The 26,701-nt window shown below is 41.6% G+C and overlaps 1 protein-coding gene across 9 annotated transcripts in view; it reads left to right on the top strand.

The window, feature by feature from the left end:
- The first annotated feature begins 3,176 nt into the window (after positions 1-3,176).
- PAK1 (p21 (RAC1) activated kinase 1) overlaps positions 3,177-26,701 on the top strand; it is a 154,235-nt gene continuing 130,710 nt past the window's right edge. For 6 of the 9 annotated variants that reach the window (XR_016393854.1, XM_022593897.3, XM_089915343.1 and 3 more), the window contains exon 1: positions 3,227-3,317. The gene's annotated coding sequence lies outside the window, so the exon portion shown is untranslated. Of the gene's footprint in view, positions 3,318-4,209; positions 22,997-26,701 lie in introns of those variants that run through there. The other 3 variants (XM_089915339.1, XM_089915346.1, XM_089915340.1) reach the window with 3 other exon arrangements.

The raw sequence follows: 26,701 nt of genomic DNA, 5'->3' as shown, positions 1-26,701 counted from the left end.
ACCTATCAATTCAGGACATGTATGAGATCCAGAAGACCTACATGGAAGATTTTTTAAAAACCCTCTTTTCCTGCAGCTAGAGAGCAGATTGTGCTGAAAATCAGGCCCAGAATGTAATAGTTGGGGTTTCAGAGACCCCTTGGCTGTTCTCTTATGCTAAAGTCAGCGTTCCTATGGGGAGTGGGATGAGGCCTGGGATGGAGATATTTGGGTGGATGCAGCTGAGAACCTGGCACCTCTAACAAGGACCCCTTCCCACTTGTTAGCATAAGCAGTCACCCTTGATTTGAGACTGTGTCAGCTTCCTATTGCTGCTGTAACAAACTATCACAACTGTAGTGGCTTAATACAGCAAACATTCATTATTTTACAGTTCTGTGGTCCGGAAGTCTGAAATTAGTATCACTGGGCTAAAATCACAGTGTTGGCAGGGCTCTTCCTTGCTGGAGGTTCCAAGGAACAATCTGTTTTCTTGCCTTTTCCAGCTTTTGGAGTTGTTTTTATTCCTTAGTTGGTAGCTCTCTTCCTCTGTCTTCAAAAGGTGGATGGAGTGCTCCTCACATTGAATCACATCTCACATCTGACCTCTTACGTAGTCTAATCTACCTCTTCCTCACTCTTCTGCCTACTTTTCCCACGTTTAAGGATCCTTGTGATTACACTGAATCCACCTGGACAATCCAGAATAACCTCCTCATCTCAAGATCTTTAATTTAATCACACCTGCAAAATCCCTTTTGTCGTTGAAGGTAATATATTCATAGGCTCTGGGGATTAGGATGTGAACATTTTTAGGGAGCCATTATTCTGCCCACCACTGAGACCATGCAAAAACAGTTTAGATTAGAATTAATTTACTGGGTTATGATCTTGGGTTAAGTTACTTAACCCCTCTGTACCTCAGTTTCCTCACCAATAAAATAGGGGGATAACAGTAGTCTATCTCAAAGGGTTGTTAGAGGTTTAAAAGAGAGGGTGCTTAGAACAGTATCTGGCACAACGTAAGTACTTTGTGAGCATTTATTAAATACATTTTCATAACACTGATTCTTACTATATGTCAGGCACTATTCTAGATACTGGGGATATGGATAGTACGGGTAGGCATATGACTTGCTCTCAAGGAGCTCAGGGCCTCAGATACACAAAGAAAGTTACTATGCTGTCTGCTACATGCCATTAAAGGCATGGAAGTATTATAAGATTACAGCATTGTGAAGGCTCAGGGAAACTTAAGAAATATTAGTTTAATGAACAAATGAAAAGGACATTTGAGCTGGGCTTTGTAGAACGAATAGGTGTTGGCCAGTGAGATAAAGAGAGAAGGGCTAGATACATGAAGCAATGTGTGTTCAAAGAACATCAAGTATCATTTCAGTGTGGCTGGAACAAAAGATATACCATGTGAGATGAAGCTAGAAAGGCTGGTGTAAGCACCAAGGTTGTACAGTGCCAAGTTAAGGAGTTTAGATTTTATCCTGAAAGCAACAAAACCCTTTCAGAGTATTTAAACAGGGGAAGACATCAGATCTGTGGTTTTAAAAGGACGTTCTGGTCACCAGTAGGAATGGGTTGAATCTGGAGAGACTGAAAGCTGCTCCATTTGTCTAGGTGATGGTAGTGAGTGAAGAGAAGGGCAAGGACTTGAGAAATAGTTAGGACTTGGTGACCAATTTGATAAGAGTGTTGAGAGAGGAAGAATGGGGGGCTATGTTCAGGTTTCTGGGTCAGTGGACTGCTGGATGGCAGTCCGTTCTGTAAGACCAGAAAGTAATGTGAGTTGCAAGCTTGGGGGAAAAACGTAGTAGGAATAGCCAACATTTCAAAGGGCTTAATACATGCTAAATTGCACTTGCTATTATTATGGTAAAACTGAGGCTTAAAGAGATCAAGTTAAGATACACTCGTATAGAGAAATTGTGGCTTAGAAATGTTAAGGTCCTGTCACTAACATTTGTATAGCTGGAATTTGAAGCAAAGCAATCTGATTCCAAACCCTTCGTCACTAATGTTTCAGTTTGGATCATGTGGAATTTGAGGTACAGTGGGGTTTGGAAGCACTGCATTGGAAAATAGAAGAGGCACTGGGAAATACAGAACCCGAGCTCAGGAAAAAGCTTTGCGTTGAATGTAGCCTTCAGGTAGGAGAAAAGCGGGAAAAGAAGCCCATTCTTTTCTGTCTGTAACAGCAGTTGAAACCTCCATTATCATTTCTTTACCCCCTTACCCTCTCCAGAAAAAAAGAAACAGTATAATAAATGTCTGGCTCTGAGGTCCCAGGAGATGGGGTAGTTTCCAAATTCAGCGCTTGGCAAAGAGCTAGCAGATGCCGTGGTGCTTTATAACCTGAAGAGGACCATAAGACTGGGGGATGAGCCATCTTCTTCGACACACCACTAACGCCCCCAGAAACCGTCCCAAAGCCTTCCCGCGTCCAAGGAGCCTGCCCCTGTATAGTGTGCGGGGCTCGAGGTGAGACGCGGGTGCAATGACGTCACGCGGCGGCCGGGTGATTCCCCAGCCTCTTGCGTCATGCACCGATGACGTCATTCGAGGAGCTTGCTCCCCCCGCTCCCCCCCGGTTGGCCTCGCTCACTTAGGTCTGTCCAGCCCTCCCCGCCCCCTCCCACCTGCGGGAGGCGGGCCGAGCCGGGCCACGCCGGCGCCTAAGCCTCGCGGGGGAAAGGGCGGGGGCCGGTGGGCGAGGCGGTCGGCCCGGGGACCGGCGTACAATAGCTCGGCTTAGGTTGGGGAGGCGGCCCTGCAGCGGCTGCAGCTGCAGCTAGAGTCCAAGGTGTCGGCAGCACCGTAGACGCCCCCTCACGGTTCCCCCCTCCCCCTCTAATCGTCTGTCGCGCCTACCCGCCCCCTCCCACCCCGGCTCTGCTGTCCTACTCCACAGACGCTTTCTCTCAGACTCTTATCCCCTCTTTCAAGGGGCCCCGCGCTCGCGAGAGCCCCTCAAAGAACCCTCTGTCTCCCCACCTCCTCCCCCAGAGGCCACCCGAGCTCCTCACATCTCTGACCCTGGGAGCACGCACCCCCCTCAGCCGAGTCGCCTAGCTCCCTCCGCCTCCCCCCTATCCGACTCCCCCCACGGTCGCTGACCACCCCCCACCCCCGCCCAGTCCTGAGGGACTCCCCGGCGCGAGCGGGGTGGGGAGGCGCCGAGAGAGCGGCGGCGGCGGCGGCGGCGGCGGCGGGAGGGAGAAAGTGAAGCGTCCCCTCGTGCACTCGCGCGCTCACTCCCGGGCTCGGCCGCCGCCTCCGAGCAGGAGAAGGAGGAGGAGCCGAGTCGAGCCGAACGTGCGCGGAAGGTGAGAGCCGGCCTCCCGCCCGGTACCCCTGGCTGTGGGGCTGGGGCGGCGCGGGGTGGGGCGCTGGGGCCCATTCATTCTCCGCGGTGGGGCCGGTTGGACGGGGGCGCCAGGTGAGGCGAGGCGGGGGCGGCCCCTGCGAGGCTGGCCGCTTCTGTCGGACCAACAAAGGCCCCCTGTGTACTAACCGGCGCAGCCGCCGGCCTCGGACGCCTGGGGCCCTGAGGGGCCCGGGGGAAGACAGGGGCAGGGGAGGGGACGGGAGATCCGACAGGTCCGGCCCCGGGAGCGACTCCCTCCCGAACTTTGTGGTCCTCCGATCCTAACCCTGGCCCGCGACGGGAAAGCCTAGCAAGGCGGCGTCAGATTCATTGTGCACGAAAAAATCACCCCTGTCCAGGCCGTGGTGGGGAATCACCTATAGAGTTGAACTCCTTGAAAAATACGAGTGGATAGTGCTTGACTTGTGCTGCCCCTCCCCCCACCCCGGGAATACTCTGTAACATGTGGAGTTAAAAACAAACGGGGAAAGGAGAATTGGAGTTACTTTATGTTCATTATTCCATTTCAAAAGACGTGATTATTATAGTCTTTACTGTATTGAATATTTTCACAGCAAACATTACCGGGAGTGTTTTGGAAGAATACTTGGGAAGTTTTGGGTGTTTGTGGGTGTTGGGAGCAAAGTGCTTGTTATTTGTTAAGCCCTTTGGGTAACTGTCTTATGCTCCCCGCCCGCCCCCCCGAACTGTGAAAGGTGAAGGGAAGGGTTAGTACTATGGTTACCAATAAAAATTCGAATCCACTAGTCTAGCCTTTATTTTAAGAGCTGTTCCTGAGAAAAATCTTTAATTTTGCCTACTGTGTCTTTGGGTTCTCTCAACTTTATCAGGAGAAAACAGGAGTCAACAGTACACAGATGCCTCCTCATTGGTCTTACCTTATGACTTCATCTACTTCCTGTGTGACCTTGAGCAGGTGACTTCCAGTCTTAAAGTTCCAGGAGTTTGCTCTTGTGCCCTAGAAACAGGCAGATGTCTACCACCGACTTAGTTTTCAAGACTCTACTGAAGCATCCCCCCACCCCACTACCCCTAGTGTGAAGTCTTTGCTGGCATCTGCCCCATACTCCTCTCAGGCAAAACTTTCTCACTGGGTCCCTCAGAGGCCTGGTAGGATTTCTACCACAGCACTTGTAACATTTTTTTGTTCCTATTTGGGAAATCCCAAATCAGGTGCATATGAAATCCACCTCACCTCAACTAGAAACTCTGCTTCTCAGAAGGGGTTTTGGAGTGACGGACCCTGAAACATTCGCTGAAGCTTACCTACATTAGCTCATGGGTCTATCTGGTAAATTTGCTTATTCAGTCACTCATTTACCCGACGTTACTGGAGTCTGGAGAGCTGTGTTTCAGGTCTCCTGCTAGGGCTATGGGGATTTAGAATCTATTAAGACACTCCCTGTCTTCAAAGAGCTCAAAGTCTAGTGGGTGAGGTAGACATGTAAACAATGAAGGCTTTCCCTAGTCTGTACTCCAGTTGTACAGGGAGTGGTGTGCAATAATTGAGGCTGCTGGACCTGTTTTTCAGGTCTTGTCCTGGCCAAAGTGAGTCCTTCAGGGAAGGTGGTGACCTGCTTCTCATCTATAAAATAGCACTTGACAAAGAGCTTGTTCAGTTCAATTCAGTATACATTTACTAAGCACATGTTATGAGGCCCTGTGCTAGGTTTGGAGGAAGGAGTGCTTTCTAAAAGGAGGGCACTGTGTATCCAGAGAGATCTTTGTAAAACAAAACCCAGTGATTTATCCCCACCCCGACTAGTCATTGCCTAAAGATAAAATTTTATACACTTTGACATGAGTAAGAAGCTCTCAGAGATTAGAATACTGCCAGCCTTTGCAGCCTCACTTTCTATAACTCCCTTGCCACTCTCTTCTCATCTCTGCTTTTGCATGTGCTGTTCTTTCTGCCTGGAATGCCACCCTGTACCTGCCTGTGGAGAAGTGCTTGTTGGACCTCTGGGAAGCAGTCCCTTAGTTTCTCCTCCTATTACCTCCATAGAATGAGTTGCTCTTCCACCCTCTGGCTCATGTACAGACCACTCTTAGAGGTCTCTATAGCTCTCTATTGCAAATAGTTGAGTTTGTGCCTGTCTTTTCCATGAACCTGTGAATTTCTTGAGGGCAGGATCTGTTTAGTCCTAGTGCCTAGCAAAGCTTCTGGCAGTGAATAAGTGTTTGAAATGAATGTATGAATAAAGAAGCAAGTCAAGACCCATGAGTTAGAGGTTACCTAATTCTTTGGGTTAGAATAATTAGCTCCAAGTGTGGTCTCTGCACCAGCAGCATCAATACAATCTGGAAATTTGTTAGAATTGCAAGTTGTTTGTCCCATTCCAGACCTACAAACGAAAAACTCTAGGGCTGGGGACTCCAAATATTTGCTTTAACATGTCCTCCAGGTGATTCTGATACTTGCTAAAGTTTGAGAATCACTGGGTTAAAAGATCTGCTTTTGGTGAGACCAGCTCCTTGCCACCTCCCCTCCTCCCCTCCCTCCTTTTTCTTCCAGGGTACAAACTGCCTGACATTCCATTCCATCTATTCCATTCTGTTCCATTGCATTCCATCCTATCCTATTATACTCCATTCCATTCCATATCATCTATTTTTGCCACTTGATTGAAAGCTTCCTGAAAGCAGAGAATTTTGTTTTATTTACTGCTTTAATCCCAAGGCCTAGAATAGTGACTGTATATAGCAGGCACTCAAATATTTGTTGAATGAATAATATAAAAATGATTTAATCCCATTTATTGCCAGCTGCTACGTTGGGGGTTTATTCAAGAATAGTTCTCAGTAGGAAGAGGAACCACACTCCAATATGCAAAGCCAAGTGGATTCTAACATTTTGGGGGATTTATTTTAGATTGAGCTTTTCTTCCCTTTTACATCTGTCTTTCTCCACCGAAGCCTGGAGGATTTTTTCTTTTTTTCTTTCAGCCAGGACCTTAAAATTGCACTTAAAATATCCTAGGCCAGGATTGTTTCTTGGGAACTTGCAAGTGGTTTTGCAAGTTTAAATAAGCACCCTAATTTTGAACCTTTTAACTTGAAACTATCTCTTCCTGATCTCCTGTGGTTTTTGTCTTTCTCTAGTGATGCTTAAAGCCATACAAGGGCCTGTTTGACTCCACACAAAGGTTTCTCTTCCTTGTGAAGCTCTTAAAATGTTTTGTTTCTTTCACTTTCTTATTAGCCCTAAGATACCATATCCAGTTTTCTCCTTTCCTAACTTCCCTCTGGGAGATTGGCTTCATTTGTTGATTCATTTATTTGTAAACACTTGTTGAGTCCTCCTCTACCATATGCCAGGTCCCATGCTTGGACAGGATGTTCAGATATCCATAGGATGTGGTTCAAGTCCTTAAGGAGTTAAAGATACTAAAACATGATGTGATAAGTGTGGAAATGAAGAAATTAAATAGAGGGATAAAGTGATGCATACTCATAAAGATGGGACAAAGCTTTCTAATTTTTTTTCTCAGTTTTGGAATCGTTTATCAAACAAGCATCATTTTGATAAGCAGACTTCAAAATCTTTTAATTAAGAGGTTGATGGCTTTATTGGGGAAAACTAAAACAAAAATCAAGGTAGAATCAGCAGTTGCTAATTTGAGATAATTCTCAATTCTGTTGTTAATGAATTTTCCTTTCCCCCCTTTTTATCTTTCTAAATCATGACTAGAAAGTAGGGAAAAAACTTTTTTTTTTTTAAATAGTAAAGAGAGAAGTTTAAGTTTATCAAAAAGAATATGCTGTTTCATTTTAATTCCTAAGGACTAATGTTATAATTTGGGGTGGGGTGGGTAATAAAACCCAGAGAAAGTCAGGAGACCTTAATTTAGTCTCTATATTACTGCATGACCTTATGGAAGTAATTTTATCTTTGTGCCTTTTGTCCTAACTGTAAAATAGGGTTAGTAACAGTTGCTATGACTAGCTTACAGCTATGAAGCAACTGAAAAAACATTGAATGTAAAGAAACTTTTGAAAAGTATAATTTGTTAGCTGGTTGTTAGGTGGTGGTAAACTTATTAACAGCCGCTTACATTATTGAACAACTGTTATGTACCAGATACTATGGGAGATATTTTTTCCAATCTTCAAAATAAGCATGTAAGAAGATTGCTAGTATCTCTATATCATGGATAAGGAGGTTGAAACTCAGACTGGCAAAGGGAACTCGTTTAAGCTTTTGTTGAAAGTAAGTGGCAAACCTCAGTTCCAGTCTGTATCCATCTGATACCAGCAGTTATGTGGCATGTTCATTACCCCAGCTGCTTTAACTTTTCTGTATGGCGGGTGTAGGAATGTTTTGTAAGTGTACTGCTGTGAGAGTTAAAATCTTTCTTCATTTAGCCTCCTCTCTTTCTTTGTGCGTAGAAAGACTGGTGAAGAAAGACTTACATGGATTTACGTTTATCATTCATTAGGAAAAAGAATAGCACCTTTCCCTGGTGCATTTTTTGTGTGTGTGGTACGCGGGCCTCTCACTGTTGTGGCCTCTTCCGTTGCGGAGCACAGGCTCCGGACGCGCAGGCTCCGGACGCGCAGGCTCAGCGGCCACGGCTCACGGGCCTAGCCGCTCGCGGCATGTGGGATCTTTCCCGATCGGGGCACGAACCCGTGTCCCCTGCATCGTCAGGCGGCCTCTCAACCACTGCGCCGCCAGGGAAGCCCCTCCCTGGTGCGTTTTGTTCAGTCTTCGCAACAGCCATGTGAAATAGATATTTCCATTGGCTTGCGCAAAGGCGCATCATTAGCAAATGACTAAATATTGGTTTAAAACTACATTTTTTTGAATCTAAATGTACTTTATTTTTGCCGCTATATCATATTGCCTTTTAAACTCTATCGGGCTAAACTTTGGGGCACTAGTAATGTCCTTTTAGATTGCTTTCTAATCTCTCTAACCTCTTCTCACTAAGAAATCCCAACTGAAGTCCACAGTTTGAACCCCCCAAAAATAACTGCTGATAAAACTCTGCCAGATGGTCATGATATTGCAGACTTATAGGATAACACTTCTTTACTGAAGTTGGGAGATCAGACTTTATCCATGTTCTGAGTCACCTGTGCCTGAATATTCATTTTTCCTTTGCCAATGTAGATTTATTAACATAATGTAATACATTTTTCTGCTTTAGTGTTAAGCTTTATCTCTCATAAATAACCTCCTCCACTCTCCCATCTAGTCTTTGAGATGGGAGAAATCTTCTATGTGCCAGGATCCTCCAGATTATCCCCTCTTTAGGAATAGTGTAGCAACAAGTCAAGGAAGAACCAGAGGTTCATTGATCCCTCATAAATATGATTTTGTTTGGTATTGATTAATTCTCTAAAATTTATCTAAGTCTTAATTATAAAAAGTCCATTATGTTTTGGCTCTTATTCATGGAGTCAGGGTGTGGTAATTTGCATGCAGCCTTGGGAAATTCATTCTTGTTTATGGGGCTTTCTTCTTCCACTTTTCTACTTCCAGTTCTCTCCAATGTCCCTTTCCCTTTCAGACTGTGTAAGTACTAAGTGAGGCTGCAAGGACATTTTTCTCCTTTATAGAATCTGCCTTTTGAATCTTTTGGGGTGATAAATGACAGTGACAGTATATGTGTGGCCTCCACCCTCATCTTCCTGCCTATATCTTGAAGGCCTAGCTTTCCTTAATCTCTCTTTCCCTGATTTGCACAAAGGGATTGATGGCTTTCTCATTTGAATCCTTGCCTCATAGTACTTTGTATCTTATGGCAATATTATTTATCATTTTTCTTGGGAAGGAGAGAGATGTAGAAGGAAGAGCAGTAAATTTGAAGTTAGGCAAAGACCTACTTGGACACTTAACTTATTTAAATCTCTGTTTCTTCATTTGGAAAATAAAAATAATACCTAACTCACAGGGTTGTTGTGAAGATTAAATGAATAACAAGTGAAAATGAATTGTAAGATGTTAAGTTATATAGATGTTAGGTACAATTGTTGTAATTTTATGACTGCAATTCTGTATAGCAGTGGTTTTTAATTTTGGCTATGGGTTTGAACTACTTGTGAAGATGTGAAAAAAAATACAGTTGCCTGGGCTCTATCTCGGGTCTACTTAATCAAAATCTCTTGGAATCTCTATTCTTGAAAAGTTATAGATGATTCTGTTATGCAGCCAAGTTTGAAAAGTACTGCCTTATAATATTTTGCATAAATGTCTTTGGTACTTATTATATGAAAACTGTTTTAATTGTCATCTAAAGTCCCTTTATTTGCTAAACACATATTAAGCCTCAGACATTGTCATGGGCTGTGAAGAAACAGATAGATGATACCTTGTCCCTACCTTTAAGTTTATATTTGAGAAACAAACATGTCTGTAGACAACTGTACTATATTGAGAAAAAAAAAATGACACATGGATATATATATTGGTGCTATGTGAAGACAGAGGAAAGGCATCTAGTTCACCTGAAATAGGGGTGGTCTGGCAAGCCTTCTCAATGGAAGTGACACCTAAGTTGGATTTTGAGAGATAAGCAGGGGTTAACCAAGACAGTGGGGGAGAGGTAGAAAGAGAAGGGAGAAGGAGGACCTTTCTGAAAGAGAGAGGTATAAGGGCTAGAAGGCTTGAGAGCATGTTTGGGGAACTCTGAGTAGTTTAGTACACTTAGAGGATGGGGTGCAAGGTGGGGAGTGGTAAGAGCAGACAGGAAAGCAAGGCTCAGACGATGAATGGCCTTTTGGATAGTGTACAAAGTACTTTCACTAATGTCATCTCACTTTATTCTTTCAGCAACTCCCTGGGTTAGCTAAGACAGGAATTATTTTATGTCCATTTTATAGAAGTGAAAACAGAGGTTAATTGAATTGCCTGAGGCTGTACAGCACAGCTATGGTTTGAGGACCAGTCCTTCTGACTCTTGAGCTTGTGCTTCTTCCAATACACTGTAGCTCTCTTATACTTTTCTGGTGTTGTGAGGATCAGGTGAGCTCCATAGATAAATGCATAGCAATTCATAAGCTGTAAAGTGCTTGACTCATGTTGGCTATTAGTTGGGAGTTTGGACTAAGTGATCTATAAAAGTGCTTTTAGCTCTAAGGTTCTGTGGGCATTTTCTTGGATTTTCCTTAATCATTTAAATAGATTTTTTTTTCTAGGAGTTGGTAACCAGGGTCCAGCAAGCTAAAATAGCGTCAGATAGTCACAATTCCAATTTGAATGTCTTTACTCAAACCCCCTTGTTTGTTTGTTTGTTTGTTTGTTTTTGCGGTACGTGGGCCTCTCACTGTCGTGGCCTCTCCCGTTGCAGAGCACAGGCTCAGCGGCCATGGCTCACGGGCCTAGCCGCTCCGCAGCATGTGGGATCTTCCTGGACCAGGGCACGAACCCGTGTCCCCTGCATCGGCAGGCGGACTCTCAACCACTGCGCCACCAGGGAAGCCCCCCTTGTTTGTTTTAAAAATACATTTATGTTTCTTTTATTATGAAAGTAATATGTGATTCTTGTAGAAAATATGGAGAATACAGAAGAATAAAAGGTAAAACAAGGACAACAACAAATCTATCAGAGTTTTATTGTAGAAAGATAACCAATAGTAAGTATTATAGCATTTCATCTATACCCTTTTAATCTTCTTAAAAAATGAGTTTGGGATAGCGATGTCCCTGTTTCCCAGCCACCTTCTCCCCCCAGCCTCATTGTATGTTGGGGATAAACGACCTCAGGAACAAATCAGCATCCTCAGCCTCATTACAAGTGACCTTTTACTGGGGACTTTCACAGTGCCAAGTACTTTACATTTGGTTTTTCATTTATTCCTCAGAATAATCCTATAAGAGAGATACTGTTTTATACTCATTTTACAGATTAGAAAATTTAGAAGCAGAGAGATCAAGTTGGGATTTGAAGACATTTTTATGATTATTACTGTGTAACTACGGCCAGTCACTTAACCACCCTGAGCCTCCGTTTTCCTTAGCTGTCACATAGATGTTTTAAATTTTTTTAAAAAAATAAATTTATTTACTTATTTATTTATTTTTGGCCGTGTTGGGTCTTTGTTGCTGTGCATGGGCTTTCTCTAGTTGTGGCGAGCGGGGGCCATTCTTCGTTGTGGTGCGCGGGCCTCTCATTGCGGTGGCTTCTCCTGTTAGATGTATTAAATTTGATGCCAGCTTCTTAGTTCAGATATTTTATGACAGTGTTTTTAAATTTTTTTATTTATTTAAAAAATATTTTTATCTTCTCTCCCCTGCCCTCACCCTTACTCCATAGTAAAATAGTCCATGATCCCCATAGTCTATCAGTAACAGTATTTCACTATGGAAACAATTCTCAGTGGGCTAGAGGAGTAAAATTTAAATTTCCAGGTTGGGGCATGGGTAGAGAGGGACTTGGTATAGTTGGAAGGACTCTTAGTTCCCCAATCACCTGTTGAAGAATTACTATTTTATAACATTTTCTTCTATTTAAGATTATTTTCCCATCTGGAATTACCTGGCCGGTCCAGAGTCTGATATTTTTGTTTGGTGTCCGGGTACATTTTGCTTGGTCAGTTCAAGAAGTTATCTATATGTAATCTGCAAAGTAGCTTAAAACAAGAAACTAGATGAGCAAAGGGGAAAAATTCATTATGATACACTTTTGTAAGTCCACGTTTCCTAAGCAGCCTAGAGACAATATATATTTAGGCTTTACTGTTTTCAAAACACTTTCGTATACAATCTCATTTAATTCTGTCCTTAATGCATCATATTTTTACAGATGGAAAGAAGTTAAATGGTTTGTCCATGATAACAGAGCTGGGAGTTTGCAAATTGGAATCTTTAATCTATATCATCTGTCTCCAAATCTGGTGTTGGCTCCTGAACATTTGGGTGCTGCCTTGACCAGTGGCACTTCCTTCATTTTCCCTTGACTTAAAAAAAAAGTCCTGGTTCCTTGGAGAATGTTAAAATCTATTTGCAGTTCATTCTTTTTCCAAAAATCATGTTGTTTCTATCCATTGCCAGTTGCCAGAGAGTTGTCTGAAGCTGACTACTTTGTTAAGGCCCCAGGCCACTTGGGAATGGCTGCTGAGAATATTCTTATGTGTGGGTTGGTAGAGTAGGGACAAAACATATACACCTCCACATGCATACAAACCAAATGCATCTCTACAGTGCTTCTATTTATCTATCCCTTAATTAGTCTACAGATATTTGTTGATCGCTTCCTATGTGCCAGGCATGTGCTTAGTACTAGAAGTACAGTCATAAGCAATACAGAAATGGTCCTTGTCCTTGCTCTTATAAAGCTTATACTCCAGAGGGGAATAAAGAGAAAAGCATTAAATGTACAAATAAGTAGGTGCAGGTTTTGATAAATCCTACAGAAGATAAAGGAGTAGGGTAGAGAATTTTGGAGTGCTAAGAGGAAGGCCTCATTGAGGAGATGATACTTTTAAGATAAGATATGCAAGATAAGTCGATACTAGTCATACAGAGAATGGAGTGTAGAGCATTGCAGGCAGAGGGAACATTTTAAGTGCACAAAGACCCTGAAAGTAGGTAAAAGTTTAGAGCTATGATGTTCAGTGTGGGTTACTGAGCATTTGAAATGTTGCTGGTTCATATACAGATGTGCTATAAGTGTAAAATACATACCAGGTTTCAGGCTTAGTACTGAAAAAAAGAACTTAAAGTAATTAACTTTTTATATTGATTATATGTTGAAATGTTAATATTTGGATAAATTGGGTTAAATATTTTTTCAAATTAATTTAACTTGCTTTTCTTTTTTAATTTTTAAAATATAGCTACCAGAAAATTTAAGATTACCTATGTAGCTTGTGTTAGTGGCTTGCATTATATTTCTATTGGATAACACTGGTTTAGCTCAACATGGAGGAACTAAACACAGGACATTATGGTTGATGTGCCGTAGGGAACAAGAGTGAATGGTATGAGATGAAGCTGGTGTGGTAGGAAGAGACCTTTCAAGATGCTACCCTGTGCAGTATCCTAGTTAATCCTGAGAGACTGAGAAGGGATGAATAAATCAGATTTTACAGACAGAGACAAATAGTGACTGCCCAAACCACCCCCCACCCCTTGGTGCTAGAATGAGGAGATGAACCAGCACTTTTAGCATAGTGTCTTGAGTGTAGAATGTTCTCTCTATCATTGTCAGCTGAAACAAACAAGCAAATAAATATTGAGGAGTAAATTGATTAAATTGACTAATCAAAGTTTTTAAGTGGTTTTGAGATTGCCTCTGGATATCCATAGTATCTAAGTAGAATTCTTCGTCAAAGATTGAATTTTTTATTCAACTTTTAAAAAAATTTTTTTGGCACGCGGGATCTTAGTTCCCCAACCAGGGATCAAACCCACACCCCCTGCACTGGAAATGCAGAGTCTTAACCACTGGACCACCAGGGAAGTCTGAATTTTTTATTAAAAAAAGAAAAATCCCTTCTTTAGGCTGACTCCTCTTGAAGCAATACACTTCTTTCAACTATTTTGTATGTTTAAAAATTCTTTATAATAAAATATTGCAATGGGAGTATGTTTAGTGAGCACTCATATACTCATTTAGGTTCTATAATATTTTACTATATTTGCTTTATTGAATATCCATCCCTTAATCTATTCATCAATCCATCTTATTTTGAAGCATTTCAAAAAAAGTTGCAGACATCAGTACACTTCATCCTTAAACACTTTAGCATTCATTCTCTTACCCACTACTCTATGGCATTATTTGATTGTCTGTCTGCCCTACTAGACCCTATGCTCCAGAGAATCATTTTTCTTTAAGGCATGACACCTTAAAGAGAAAGAATTTTAACATAGTACCCCTTTCCTTAAAATAAAAAGTGTATATACATTTTTTGCTCCCTGTTGTAGTTACAGTTCCTAACATATAGTAACTACTCCATAAATTTTTTTTTTTTTTTTTTTTTTTTTTGCGGTATGCGGGCCTCTCACTGTTGTGGCCTCTCCCGTTGCGGAGCACAGGCTCCGGACACGCAGGGTCAGCGGCCATGGCTCACGGGCCCAGCCGCTCCGTGGCATGTGGGATCTTCCTGGACCAGGGCACGAACCCGCGTCCCCTGCATCGGCAGGCGGACTCTCAACCACTGCGCCACCAGGGAAGACCTTTTTTACATTTTTTAAAATAAATTTATTTATTTTATTTATTTTTATTTTTGGCTGTGTTGGGTCTTCGTTGCTGCGTGTGGGCTTTCTCTAGCCGCGGCGGGTGGGGGCCACTCTTGTGGTGGTGCGTGGACTTCTCATTGCGGTGGCTTTTCGTTGAGAAGCACGGGCTCTAGGCGCGCGGGCTCAGTAGTCGTGGTGCACAGGCCAGCCACTCCACGGCATGTGGGATCCTCCCGGGCCAGGGCTCGAACCTGTGTCCCCTGCATTGGCAGGTGGATTCTCAACCACTGCACCACCAGGGAAGTGCCATAAATGTTTTTTGATTGAATGAATTTGAAAGTGGAGCCAGCATTCAAACTGAGGTCCGTATGACTTCTTCACTCAAGTTTAGCAAACATACAAGAATCCTTTCAATTGTCTGATGTTGGGAGAGGCCAGGAGAGAAGAAACCTCACTGCGTTAAATATTTAGGTGCCCAGTAAAAATATCTCTGACCTGAGTCAAAGTTGAATGCATGCCCTGGTGCTAGCTAAGGATGTGGAAAATTCTTAAGCTGATCGCCAGCTACTTTGCCATGCTGGGTCTTTCTTCATTTTATTTGAGTTGAAGAATTAAATGTTACTGAAAAATGGCATTGTATTAAAGCCCTTTTAGGTATATTTGCTTTCCAGAAGTTTCCTTAAAAAAATTTTTTTTAGTACTCTCCCAGGCAACATTTCAAAATTGGCAGAGTTCTTTTAGGTTAGTACCAATTTCTTTATAGGGCCACAATTCTAATAAGGCTTAACACGTACAATGTTACTAACTTTATTCCATTAAAAATAACAGAGCTCTATTTAACAAACTATTTTGTAATGCTGTTAATAAATTTAAAATTCAGGCACAATTCCATCAGTCAAATGAATAAACTCTTGTTCCCTTTTTTCTTGTATGTAAACATACCTATTTACATAATTATAATCACAATGTAGACCTACATTTGTTTGCCTTTTTTTTCTTGACTTATAAACATTTCCCCCATGTTACTGTGTAGTGTTCATTATAAAATTTAAGATGTTATTCCATAATTTGCCTAATACCATTGTATCAGTCAGTGTTCTACCAGAGAAACAGAACCAGTAGAATTCTTTAGCAGGGAAACCTCAGTTTTGCTCTTGAGGTCTTTCAAATGATTGGGTGAAGCCTATGCAGATTATGAAGGATAATCTCCCTTGTTTAAAGTCAACTGAATGTAGATGTTTACTGTATCTATAAAACACTTTCACAGCAGCACCTAGTTTAGTGTTTAATTGAACTACTGGGTACTATAGCCTAGCCAAGTTGACATAAAACTAACCATCACAATCATTTAGGTTTTTTTCCCTGTAATAAATTACACTGTAATTTTATCTGTAACACTACATATAGCTTTTTACTTTCAGAGTTTATTTCTTTAGAATAAATTCCCATAGGTGGAATTACTGGATCAAGTGATATGAAGACCTAATAGGCTCTTGACAGGATTTAATATTTGCAAACTGAGAATACCACCACAGCCTTTCTTTTAATGATTTCTTCAGGAGTTGGTCTGTTCAACTGACTTATTTCCCATTTCCAAAAGCCTATTTTTTCCCCCCTGTATTTTCTAGCTCTGGAAATAGCTGCTTTCCTTCAGGGTTATCTTTAATTCTCCCCTCAGTCTCCACCTGTCACTTTCTCTCTTTTTTTTTTTTTTTTTTTTTTTTTTGCGATATGCGGGCTTCTCACTGTTGTGGCCTCTCCCGTTGCAGAGCACAGGCTCCGGACGCGCAGGCTCAGCGGCCATGGCTCACGGGCCCAGCCGCTCCGCGGCATGTGGGATCTTCCCGGACCGGGGCATGAACCTGTGTCCCCTGTATCGGCAGGTGGACTCTCAACCACTGTGCCACCAGGGAAGCCCCACTTTCTCTTTTGTGCTTTCACTTCTCTACTACCCCTCACTTTGTCTCATTTATCACAAATAAAACAGAAGCTTTATATTCCTACTTCTGAATCTGAGAATCTACTTGGATTGTACCCATTTTTGCCTTCGCTCCTTTTTTTACAATGAAGGAAATGATTCTCTTTCAAGGAAAGGCCTGATCCTTCATATGCTTTTAGATTCTTTCCTGTGGTCCTGTCTTAGAAACCTCACTTCACTACGTCATGACATTTTGCTTTCTACTGGGTTATCATAAGCAGCATTGAAATGTTTTATTTAAAGGAAAACAGTTTTCCCCTTCTCCACCAAACAAAAGCGCTCCTGAGATCCCATGTCAGCCTTCAGCTAAGCGCTTTTTTTGCTTTCCTTCAATACTAGTCTTCTTTAAATAGCTGTTTACAACTTCTGCTTCTAATTCCTTACCTCCCATTTACTTGGCAGCCTACTCCACTCTGCTTCTACCCCCATCCCCCCACCTTATCATAACTGCTTGTGCTAAGGCCCGTAATGACCCCTATGGTGCCAAATCTACTTAAAAAAAAAAAAAGAAAAAAAGCAAACAACCCCAAAACCGCAGCCACACATACATCACTCCCCTTCCCATAATCCCTTAATATCATCAAAATGTTCAGTTGTGGTGCAAATGTCATACTTTTCTTTCTTTCTTTGTTTTTTTTTTCTTTAACAGTTTGAAACAGATAAGGGCTACAAAGAGAGATTGGTTGACATGTCTTTTATGTTTCCTTTAATCTCTAAATTTCCTCTCAGTCTCTTTTTTCTCCCTTTCAGATTATTTGTTGAAGAAACCAGTTGTCCTATAAAGTTTCTCACTGTCTGGATTTTGCATCTCCCTGTTATAATTTAACAAGTTCCTTGGTTATACATTATTTGTAAGTTAGTATCTAGAGGCTTGATCAAATCCAGGTTTTTTTTTTTTTTTTTTTTGCATGGCCACTTTATAGGTGTTGGTGTGTTCTTTCATTGAGAGGCTCATAGTGCTTGGATGGCTCTCTTTTCGTGTTGTTAGCAGCCACAGAATTTCCATTTCATTCTTATCTTTCTGGACCTCTCAGTATGTTTGCCTTTATTGATTACTCCCTCTTTAAAATATGCTTTGCCTTCTGTGATATCACTTTCCTTGTTTGCCTCCTACCTCTGACCATTCCTCAGTTTAATTTGTTGCCTTTTCTACAATGTTGATTTTAAATGTTGGAATTCCTCAAGGGAGAGATCCTCTTCTCTTACACTGTACTCTCTTTCTACTTGATTTCATTCATTGTCCTACCTTTGAATACTATATATAAGCTCTCAACTTCTGTATTTCCCCAGATATCTCTAGTCTAAACCTCTCTCCTTAACTCTAGACTCATATATTCAATTACCCACTTGATATTTCCACTCTGAGGTCTTACAACATCTCCTTCTTTATATACTCTAAACTGCGTTCTTGGTCTTTTTCCACAAACCTGGTTCTCTCCCAGTTATCACTGTCTTAGTAAGTGGCATCTTTGTTTCTCTAGTTGCTCAAACCAGAAATTTAAGGTTCATCCCTGACACCTCCTTCTCTCCTGACACCCTTCTCTCCTGTCCTTCATATGGATAACTCCACTCCCTATCTTGTTAATTTTACTTCCTTTGTATTGCTTGAATCTATCTACCTCTCTCCATGTCTGTTGTCACTTCTCTAATCCAAACTACCATCATCTCTACCTTGGACTTTCTTTTTTAAAAAATTTATTAATTAATTAACTTATTTGGGGCTGCACTGGGTCTTTGTTGCTGCGTGTGGGCTTTCTCTCGTTGCGGCGAGCCGGGGCTGCTCTTGGTTGCGGTGCACGGACTTCTCATTGTGGTGGCTTCTCTTGTTGAGAAGCATGGGCTCTAGGCGCGCAGGCCTCAGTAGTTGCAGCGGGCGGGCTCAGTAGTTGTGGCTCAAGGGCTCTAGAGTGCAGGCTCAGTAGCTGTGGCGCACGGGCTTAGTTGCTCTGAGGCATGTGGTATCTTCTTGGACCAGGGATTGAACCTGTGTCCCCTGCATTGACAGGTGGATTGTTTTTTGTTTTTCTTTTTTCGGTACGCGGGCCTCTCACTGTTGTGGCCTCTCCCGTTGCGGAGCACAGGCTTGGGATGCGCGGGCTCAGCGGCCATGGCTCACGGGCCCAGCCGCTCCACGGCATGTGGGATCTTCCCGGATCAGGGCACGAACCCGTGTCCCCTGCATCGGCAGGTGGACTCTCAACCACTGCGCCACCAGGGAAGCCCGACAGGTGGATTCTTAACCACTGTACCACCAGGGAACAGGGAAGTCCCTACCTTGGACTATCTTTTAACTGAGTTCTTTGCTTGAAACCTGTAAAAGTTTTTTGTTTTATTTAGGAGAAAATATAAAATCTTTCTTTTTTTTTTTTTTTGGCTGTGCCACGTGGCTTGTATCATCTCAGTTCCACAACCAGAGATCGAACCCGGACCCATGGCAGTGAAAGCAACGAGTCTTAACCACTGGACTGCCAGGGAATTCCCAAATATGAAATCTTAAATGTGATTTTAAGTTTTTGAGTGACCTGACCTTGTTTTTTGTTTCTCTAACTTCATCTTGTGTCACTCTCCACCTCAGTGGCTATGTTTCAGAGTGATTGGCATTGTTTTTCCTCTTCCCCCACCTCCATCCCCTTCTACAAAGTTTGAGAAAGTCTTGCCTCAGGGCCTTCACACCTGTTCTTCTCCCCTGGTATGCTTTTCTCCATTTCTGGCTTCTTCACAAGTCTAGCTTTTCTCTGCCTCCCTCTTTTTCTTCTTTAAGAAAATTGAGTATATTCTTCTTTCTAAATATTGGGTATCTACTGGAAGCCAGGACCCATCTGATCTAAAGAAGATCCCCTCTATTTTCATCTTACAGTATTTGTTATTTTCTGTAATGGCTTTTATAATGACCTGTAATTCTGTACCTGTCTGTTTGTTATATGTCTAGCCTTTCAGCTCCATGGAGTCAAAGATCATCTCTTTTGTTCACCTTTGTACCCCATCACCTAGTACAGTGCCAGGACCACAGTGAGTGTTGTAAATATTTGCTGAATGAATGAGCTCACATTATCAAGAATTATCAAGCCTTGTCAGTTTTATCTCTGAAGTTATTTCCAAATTTGTTTTTATCTCACTATCCTCTGTGCTCTGGTTTAGACCATAATTATCTTGTCTCTAGGTTTTAAAATTACCTCTTAACTAGTGTCCTGGCCACCAGTCTTTTTGTTTTGTTTTCTTTTTTCATTTTTAAAAATTTTATAGTGGATTTACAATGTGGTATTAATTTCTGCTGTACAGCAAAGTGACTCAGTTATACACATATATATACATATTCTTTTTCATATTCTTCTCCATTATGGTTTATCACAGGATACTGAATAGAGTTCCGTGTGCTACACAGTAGGACCTTGTTGTTTATCCATCCTGTATATCACAGTTTGCATCTGCTAATCCCAAACTCCCAATCCATCCGTCCCCCAACCCCTTCTCTCCCTTGGCAACCACAAGTCTGTTCTCTATATCTATGAGTCTGTTTCTGTTTCATAGATAAGTTCATTTGCGTTATATTTTAGATTCCACATAAAGTGATATCATATGGTATTTGTCTTTCTCTTTCTGACTTACTTCACTTAGTATGATAATCTCTAGGTCCATCCATGTTGCCGCAACTGGCATTATTTCATTCTTTTTACGGCTGAGTAATATTTCATTGTGTATATATATTCCACATCTTCTTTATCCATTCATCTGTCGATGGACATTTAGGTTGTTTCCATGTCTTGGCTCTTGGAAATAGTGCTGCTGTGAACATAGGGGTACATGTATCTTTTCGATTATAGTTTTGTCTGGATATATGCCCAGGTGTGGGATTGCTGGATCATATGGCAACTCTATTTTTAGTTTTTTTTTTTTTTTTTGCGGTACGCGGGCCTCTCACTGCTGTGGCCTCCCCGGCCGCGGAGCACAGGCTCCGGATGCGCAGGCCCAGCGGCCATGGCCCACGGGCCCAGCCGCTCCACAGCATATGGGATCCTCCTGGACCGGGGCACGAACCTGCGTTCCCTGCATCGGCAGGCGGACTCCCAACCACTGCGCCACCAGGAAAGCCCCATTTTTAGTCTTTTGAGGAACCTCCATACTGTTCTGCATAGTGCTGGCCACCAGTCTTTCTGCCCTCTTATTCATCCATTATTCTGCCTGGAGTAATTTTTCTGATCCTGTTACTGTTTTTCTCAAAAGCCATCAGTGTATCCCCATTGCTGGTAGGATAACATGTAAATTGGTTTGTCATTCAGGGAACATTACACTTTGACCCCGCCTACTTCTTCAGCCTCATCTCTCTTGACCCTAATCCATCCCTAAAAAGACTGAGTTTACTACACATTCATATGTTATATCACTTTGTTCCCTCAGCCTGGAATTCCTTTTTCCTCTATGCTATTAAAGCTCTTCATTCTTCAAGATCCAACTGGGCTGCCATTTCTTCCATGTAGGCTTGCAGCCCTCATCCACCCATTCATGACTATAAATTCCTTGATGGTATGCTATAGACTAAATGTTTATGTCTCCCCCAAATTCTTTTTTTTTTTTTCTTTTTGCGGTACGCGGCCCTCTCAGTGTTGTGGCCTCTCCCGTTGCGGAGCACAGGCTCTGGACGTTCAGGCTCAGCGGCCATGGCTCACGGGCCCAGCTGCTCCACAGCATGTGGGATCTTCCTGGACCAGGGCACGAACCCGCGTCGCCTGCATTGGCAGGCGGACTGTCAACCACTGCGCCACCAGGGAAGCCCTCCCCCAAATTCATATGTTAAATCCAAATGCCAAAGTGGTAATATTTTGTGGTGGGGCCTTTGAGAGGTGATTAGCTGATGAGGGTGGAGCCCTCATGAATAGGATTAGTGTCCTTATAAAGTAGACCCAGAGAGCTCCCTCTCCCCTTCTGCTATGTGAGAGAGAAAATGGCTATCTATGAACCTGGAAAAGGGTTCTCACCAGACACTGAATCTTCTGGTGCTTTGATTTTGAACTTCTTAGCCTCCAGAACTGTGAGAAGTAAATTTCTTTTGTTTGTAAGCCACCTAGTCTATGGTATTCTCTTATAGCAGCCCAAATGGACTAAGACAGGTAGTACTTTGTTTTGTTCCTTGCTGTATACTCAGTATCTTGAACAGTGTCTGGCATGTACTAGGCTCTCGATAAATGCTTGTTGAATTATTGAATAAAATAATTTATCCACTCATTCAACAAATATTTATTAAGCTTTTTTGAATTTCCATAGCACTCTTTTGGTCCTGTGCACTATAATTAGATATATAGATGTTCATTTATTATCCATAGGAACTGATCACTTATAAAATTACTCCCCACTCAGACATCCCTCTCTGCTCACCACTGGGCTTTGTCCTCCTCACTCTCTTTGTCAGTAAGGGCATTTCAAATGGTAGGATAACTAACATCTAACAATATGATGCAAGTAGATTCTAAAAGGAAAACTGAAATTTCTGCAAAACATAAAGAATTTTATGAATTTGAAATAAAGTGATATTGGAGAATGGCTTGAACCACACACACAAAAGTCATTGACAAATGAGGATTAGGTAAAATTAGACCAGTTTAAAATTGAAGGAAAAATTAACATGAGTAATGTCATAATAGGAGATTCAGAGGACAATGATTTGAGTAACAAAGGATTAAGAGAGACCCTTGGCAAAAACTGGTGAAGCTCCTGAATATTTTTACAAAACTGATCCTCTTCATCAACGTGTTCTGAAAGCCAAATGTGAAATGACCAATGTTCTCTGGTTTAAGAATTACCTTAGTGGCAATTATAGCTTACATTTTGTTAAATTAAAAAATTTTGTTTTATACTTATTTTGAAGAATTAAAGACCCCATCTACTTTTTATTTATTTTATTTTATTGTAGTTTTGTCCTTCATCAGTTAACTTAAGTGGCATTTTTGGGTATTAGTTATACCCAGATAACAAGAATCCCTTTGTATGCACTTGTCCCCCATTAGATTTATTTCCCTGACGTTGGGGATTTTGCATTATTCATTATATTCCTATGGGGCCTAGCTCAGAGTCTGGCACATAGGAGATACCTAATAAAGCAAAGGGTTAGGAAGAAGTGAACAGTAATTGAAGAGATTTGGAAAAGTGTCTTGAAAAGGTACTGTTTGGAGAGGGGAGCTAAGATCCCACAAACTGCGCTGTGTGGCTAAAAAAAAAAGGTACCGTTTGGTACAGTTTGTGTGGCAGGTGAGTGAGTAGGGTTTGACTGTTATACTTTGTTATGTCCAAATAGAGAACATCTCTTATTCTTCCTTTTGCTAGCTCCTGCCTAGTGTGTACTTTAATATTCAGAGTCTGGTCTCTGCCGCAATAGCTCTTGTTCTCATTGTAATTCTTCCTAGAGATTGAGATGGAAATGGGGAAGGCTTTGGGCTGCTGCCTGGGCATCCACATTCACGAGAGAACTTAGAAATGCAGAGGGACCAAATGCCATGCCTGACCTAGATGAATCCAGGTCAGCCAATCATTGCTTTCTTGCCTCTCCCTTTGTTCTCTGTGCTGCCAGCCTTCTATTCTGCAGGAGGTTTATGCTACAGCTGTTTATGCCAATTAATATAATGCTAATATGCCCTTTAATGAAAGCATGGAAACACAGGGTCTCAGCCAGTGGATAAGAACAGTATAGTGTCAGCTTTCAAAGTACCTTTTCACTAACAACACCTGGACCAGGCACCTGAAAATTTTTTGACATTGTTTTTGAAACCGTAGAAACAGAAGCTGAAAGTGACCATTGCTTAGGGAATCTAACCCCTCATTTTATGGCATAAGGAAACAAAAACCCTCAGAGATGGTCAACCTCATGCCACATTAACAGTTCCATGCCTCCTATTTTAACAAAGCTCTATCTCATATAAATATAATTTTGTCCTCTATATTGTGTAGCAGTTAAAAACCTCTGCTACTGACCTAACTTGGAATCCTATGGCTCTGCCAATTCCTGACTCTCTGATCTGGGGGCAGTTACTTAACCTCTGTAGTTTTAGATTCCTTATCCTTAAAGTGGTATTAACAGTAGCACCTACTTCATAGGTTTGTTACCAGGATCACATGAGGTAATAATTGTAAAGTACTTAGCAGATTCTGGCACAAAACAAGTGCTCAATAAATGTTGGCTCTCATAATTATCCATATTACAGGATAGGGAAGTGAAAATGAGCCTAATGACCAGTGCTTTAATTTACAGCCCTGTCCTTGAAACCTTTGTTCCTAATTCTCCTTCAGTTAGAGTTTAAGCCTTGTAAAAGCAAGGACCTTGTGCTTGCTTCTGTTTCCTCAGCAACTAAAATAATTTTTAGCATACAGTAGATGTTTAGTAAGTATTTGGTGTATTAATGAATTCTTTTAGAAAAAATTTTCTCTGAATAACACCTATTATTAGATACTCTAGTGACTTGAAACTTTTTTCTTTACAGTTGTTTATATGAATTTGCACTTGTCTTTGTAGTATTTGTGTTGTATCCTTGATCTTTTCAGATGTCTTTGTTTCTCTCTATACTGTAAATCTTTAAGAGTGGAAGACTGTGATCTCTGCTTTGGGAATTTCCCTATAGCTCCTAATGTAGTAGTTTTTTTGTACACAGTTATTAGTGCTTATTAATTACTGACAACTGACTATAAAAATCACTTGTATTCAACATTATTTTTTAGCAAAACTCAGTATATGCTATAGCATCATTCCCAGCTCTAAGAAGTTGTGAATTTGTAGGGTCAGTCCTTGGTGGCAAGAGGTACTTTATTGCCTTTGTGAATGTTATTCTTTATACTTGAAACGCTCCCTCCATCCTCCTTGCCCCTTCTCTGCCAGATGTCAACTGCTCATTCTTCAGGGCTCAGCCTTCCTCTGTCAAGTTGGTTTTCTTCCTTTCTTCTGTGATTAATTCCTCATTGTGTAAATCTCTTCATGGAGGAAGTGGGCAACTTTTGCAAATGGGATGATTGTGAAGGAGGACATTCCACACTGAGGGAAGAGTTGTTGATGCAAAGACAAGGAAGGAAAGGGTCAGTTGTTATGCGAACATGATGGCAAATATTATATGTTATCTTTAGTGTAGGGTAGTTTACTGGTCAGGGTTCTTATTAGTGGGGCAAGTAACAGAATCCACTCTAGCAAGTTCAAGGAAAATTGATTTATTAAAGGATACCAGCGAGATGAAAGAGTCTTTGGGAGAATAGAAGAAATGGACCCAGGCTGAGCTTCCAGGAATAAACTTTCCAAACTGCACCAAAGAATAAAGCTCTCAAGGATGCTGCTGTCTTTGCCATAATCTAGAAGCTGCAGAATCAGGCAGCTGTTGCTACAACTGCTAGATCTAGAACTATGCTGCCTCTGTTGCAGTTTGTTCCAGCAAAAGGGGTGTCCTGTGCCCAGTCTCTCCACTCATCTAATACATAGTTACAAATCAGTATCTAGTGTGAGAGCATCTGATTAGCAGAACCTAAATGACTTTTAGGAGGGAGTCTGGGAAATACAGGTTTTTTTTTGCTTTCCAATCTCTGAAGTACTCAAAGCTAGAAAGGGGTTAGAATAGGTGTTGAGCAAAGCAATTTACAGATTCCACTGTAGAGAGTATTCAGGTGGCTTGTACCATCTTCTATTACCGAATTCTATGTCATTTGGAATTCTTTAAGCAGCAATTCTGACTCAAATTTGGTTTATATCATATTGAAACTTATATAAATTGAAAATTATAACAACACAAAAGTAGAAGATTATGTTACTTATATCCCCAAGCTGTCTTCCATCATGGTGGTAAATTGATAGTAACCATTGGAGGGGCTAAGTTTCTTTGTTAACCAGTGGATGAGAGAGATATAGATACATAGACAGAGGGGTAGGGGGAAAGGGAGGGAGACAGGGAGAGAGGCAGAAAGAGGCAGAGAGAGAGACAGAGGCAGACACTGACTTCATCTCCCAAAATGGACAAAATTTCCCCTTTAGTGCAATTGGACCACCTTAGGCCACTTACCCATCCCTGAACTGCAAGAGTTTCAAGGGATGTGCCAGATGCCAATTGGTTAAGCCTGAGTTCTTGGACTAATCACTGCAAGGAGAATGGGATTACTATATTTGGTTTGGGTGTAGAATGAAGACCTACCCTTGGAGCTAGGTTTGGGGTCAGCTTTCCCTTAGGACAGTGGTTTTCAAAAAGTGGTCACTTGGGAACTTGTTAAAAATGCAAATTCTCGGGCCAGGTATCAGACCTACTGAATCGAAAACTCTGGGTGTGGGGCCCAGGAACCTGTGTTTTAACAAGCTCTTCAGGTGATTTTTGACTCTGATAATATGCTAAAATTTGAGAACTGCCTTAGTTACATTGGCTACTGAGGAATGAATACTGGATAAAAATCAGGGCTCTATTGGGAGGGAGGAAGAGGGGAATGAATGCTGGCTAGCCAGTAGCATCCATTTCAGAACTATAAAGGTGAGTAGGGATCAGTTCATGAGAATCATGAATGTCTGCCTCACAAGCTTGTTGTGAGATTTCAGACTAGACAAGGGATGTGTGAGGGACCTGTACAGTGAAGGAGATAGAATATAACAGGGATGAAGTAGAAAGTACATTGAACTTGGAGTCAGAGATTGGGTTCTCATCCTGGTCTTTCTACCTCTTTGAGCTTCAAACTCCTCTTCTGTAAAATAGGGACTATAACTACTGGAATGTTGGAGAATTAAATGAACAAAAGTATGTGGAAGCACTTAGTTCATTGTTTAGCGTATTAATAAGTAAATATTTACTGAAAATTATGATGCTTGGCTAAAGCAGTATGAACTTTATTCCGAGGTCAAGGGGAGGCTTGCTCCCTTAGGCTTGTCTTTCCTCTTAAGACAATTTCCTGGTTTCAGGAAACAATTTCCAGTTGTTTCAGATCTGATCATATTCAGATCATATTCATTTTCAGATCAGCTCTGGTTTAACTGCATGAGCAATGGTTTTCTGCCTCAGCAGTCTTTTCCTGAGGGAATTATGTGAATTATTTACTTCAGCTGTCACAGGGCTATAGATTTTTATTTTTGCTTTTATAACTAATATGTATTGGGGGGTGATGTGACCATACGTATTTTATGTTCTGCCTTGGCATTTTTTAGAATTTTCTTATCTGAGGTCATTTTAATGTGTAACACTATGCCCTCTTCCTCCTACTTTTTGTTTTTTACACA

This window comes from Delphinapterus leucas, chromosome 7, assembly GCF_059928025.1.
Source record: "Delphinapterus leucas isolate spDelLeu-1000000601 "Yukka" chromosome 7, BTC_Dleu_Yukka2, whole genome shotgun sequence".
In the NCBI taxonomy this organism is placed as follows: Eukaryota; Metazoa; Chordata; class Mammalia; order Artiodactyla; family Monodontidae; genus Delphinapterus; species Delphinapterus leucas.
Note: the sequence above shows the minus strand (reverse complement) of the source record. Positions and strands in the feature narration are given on the sequence as shown.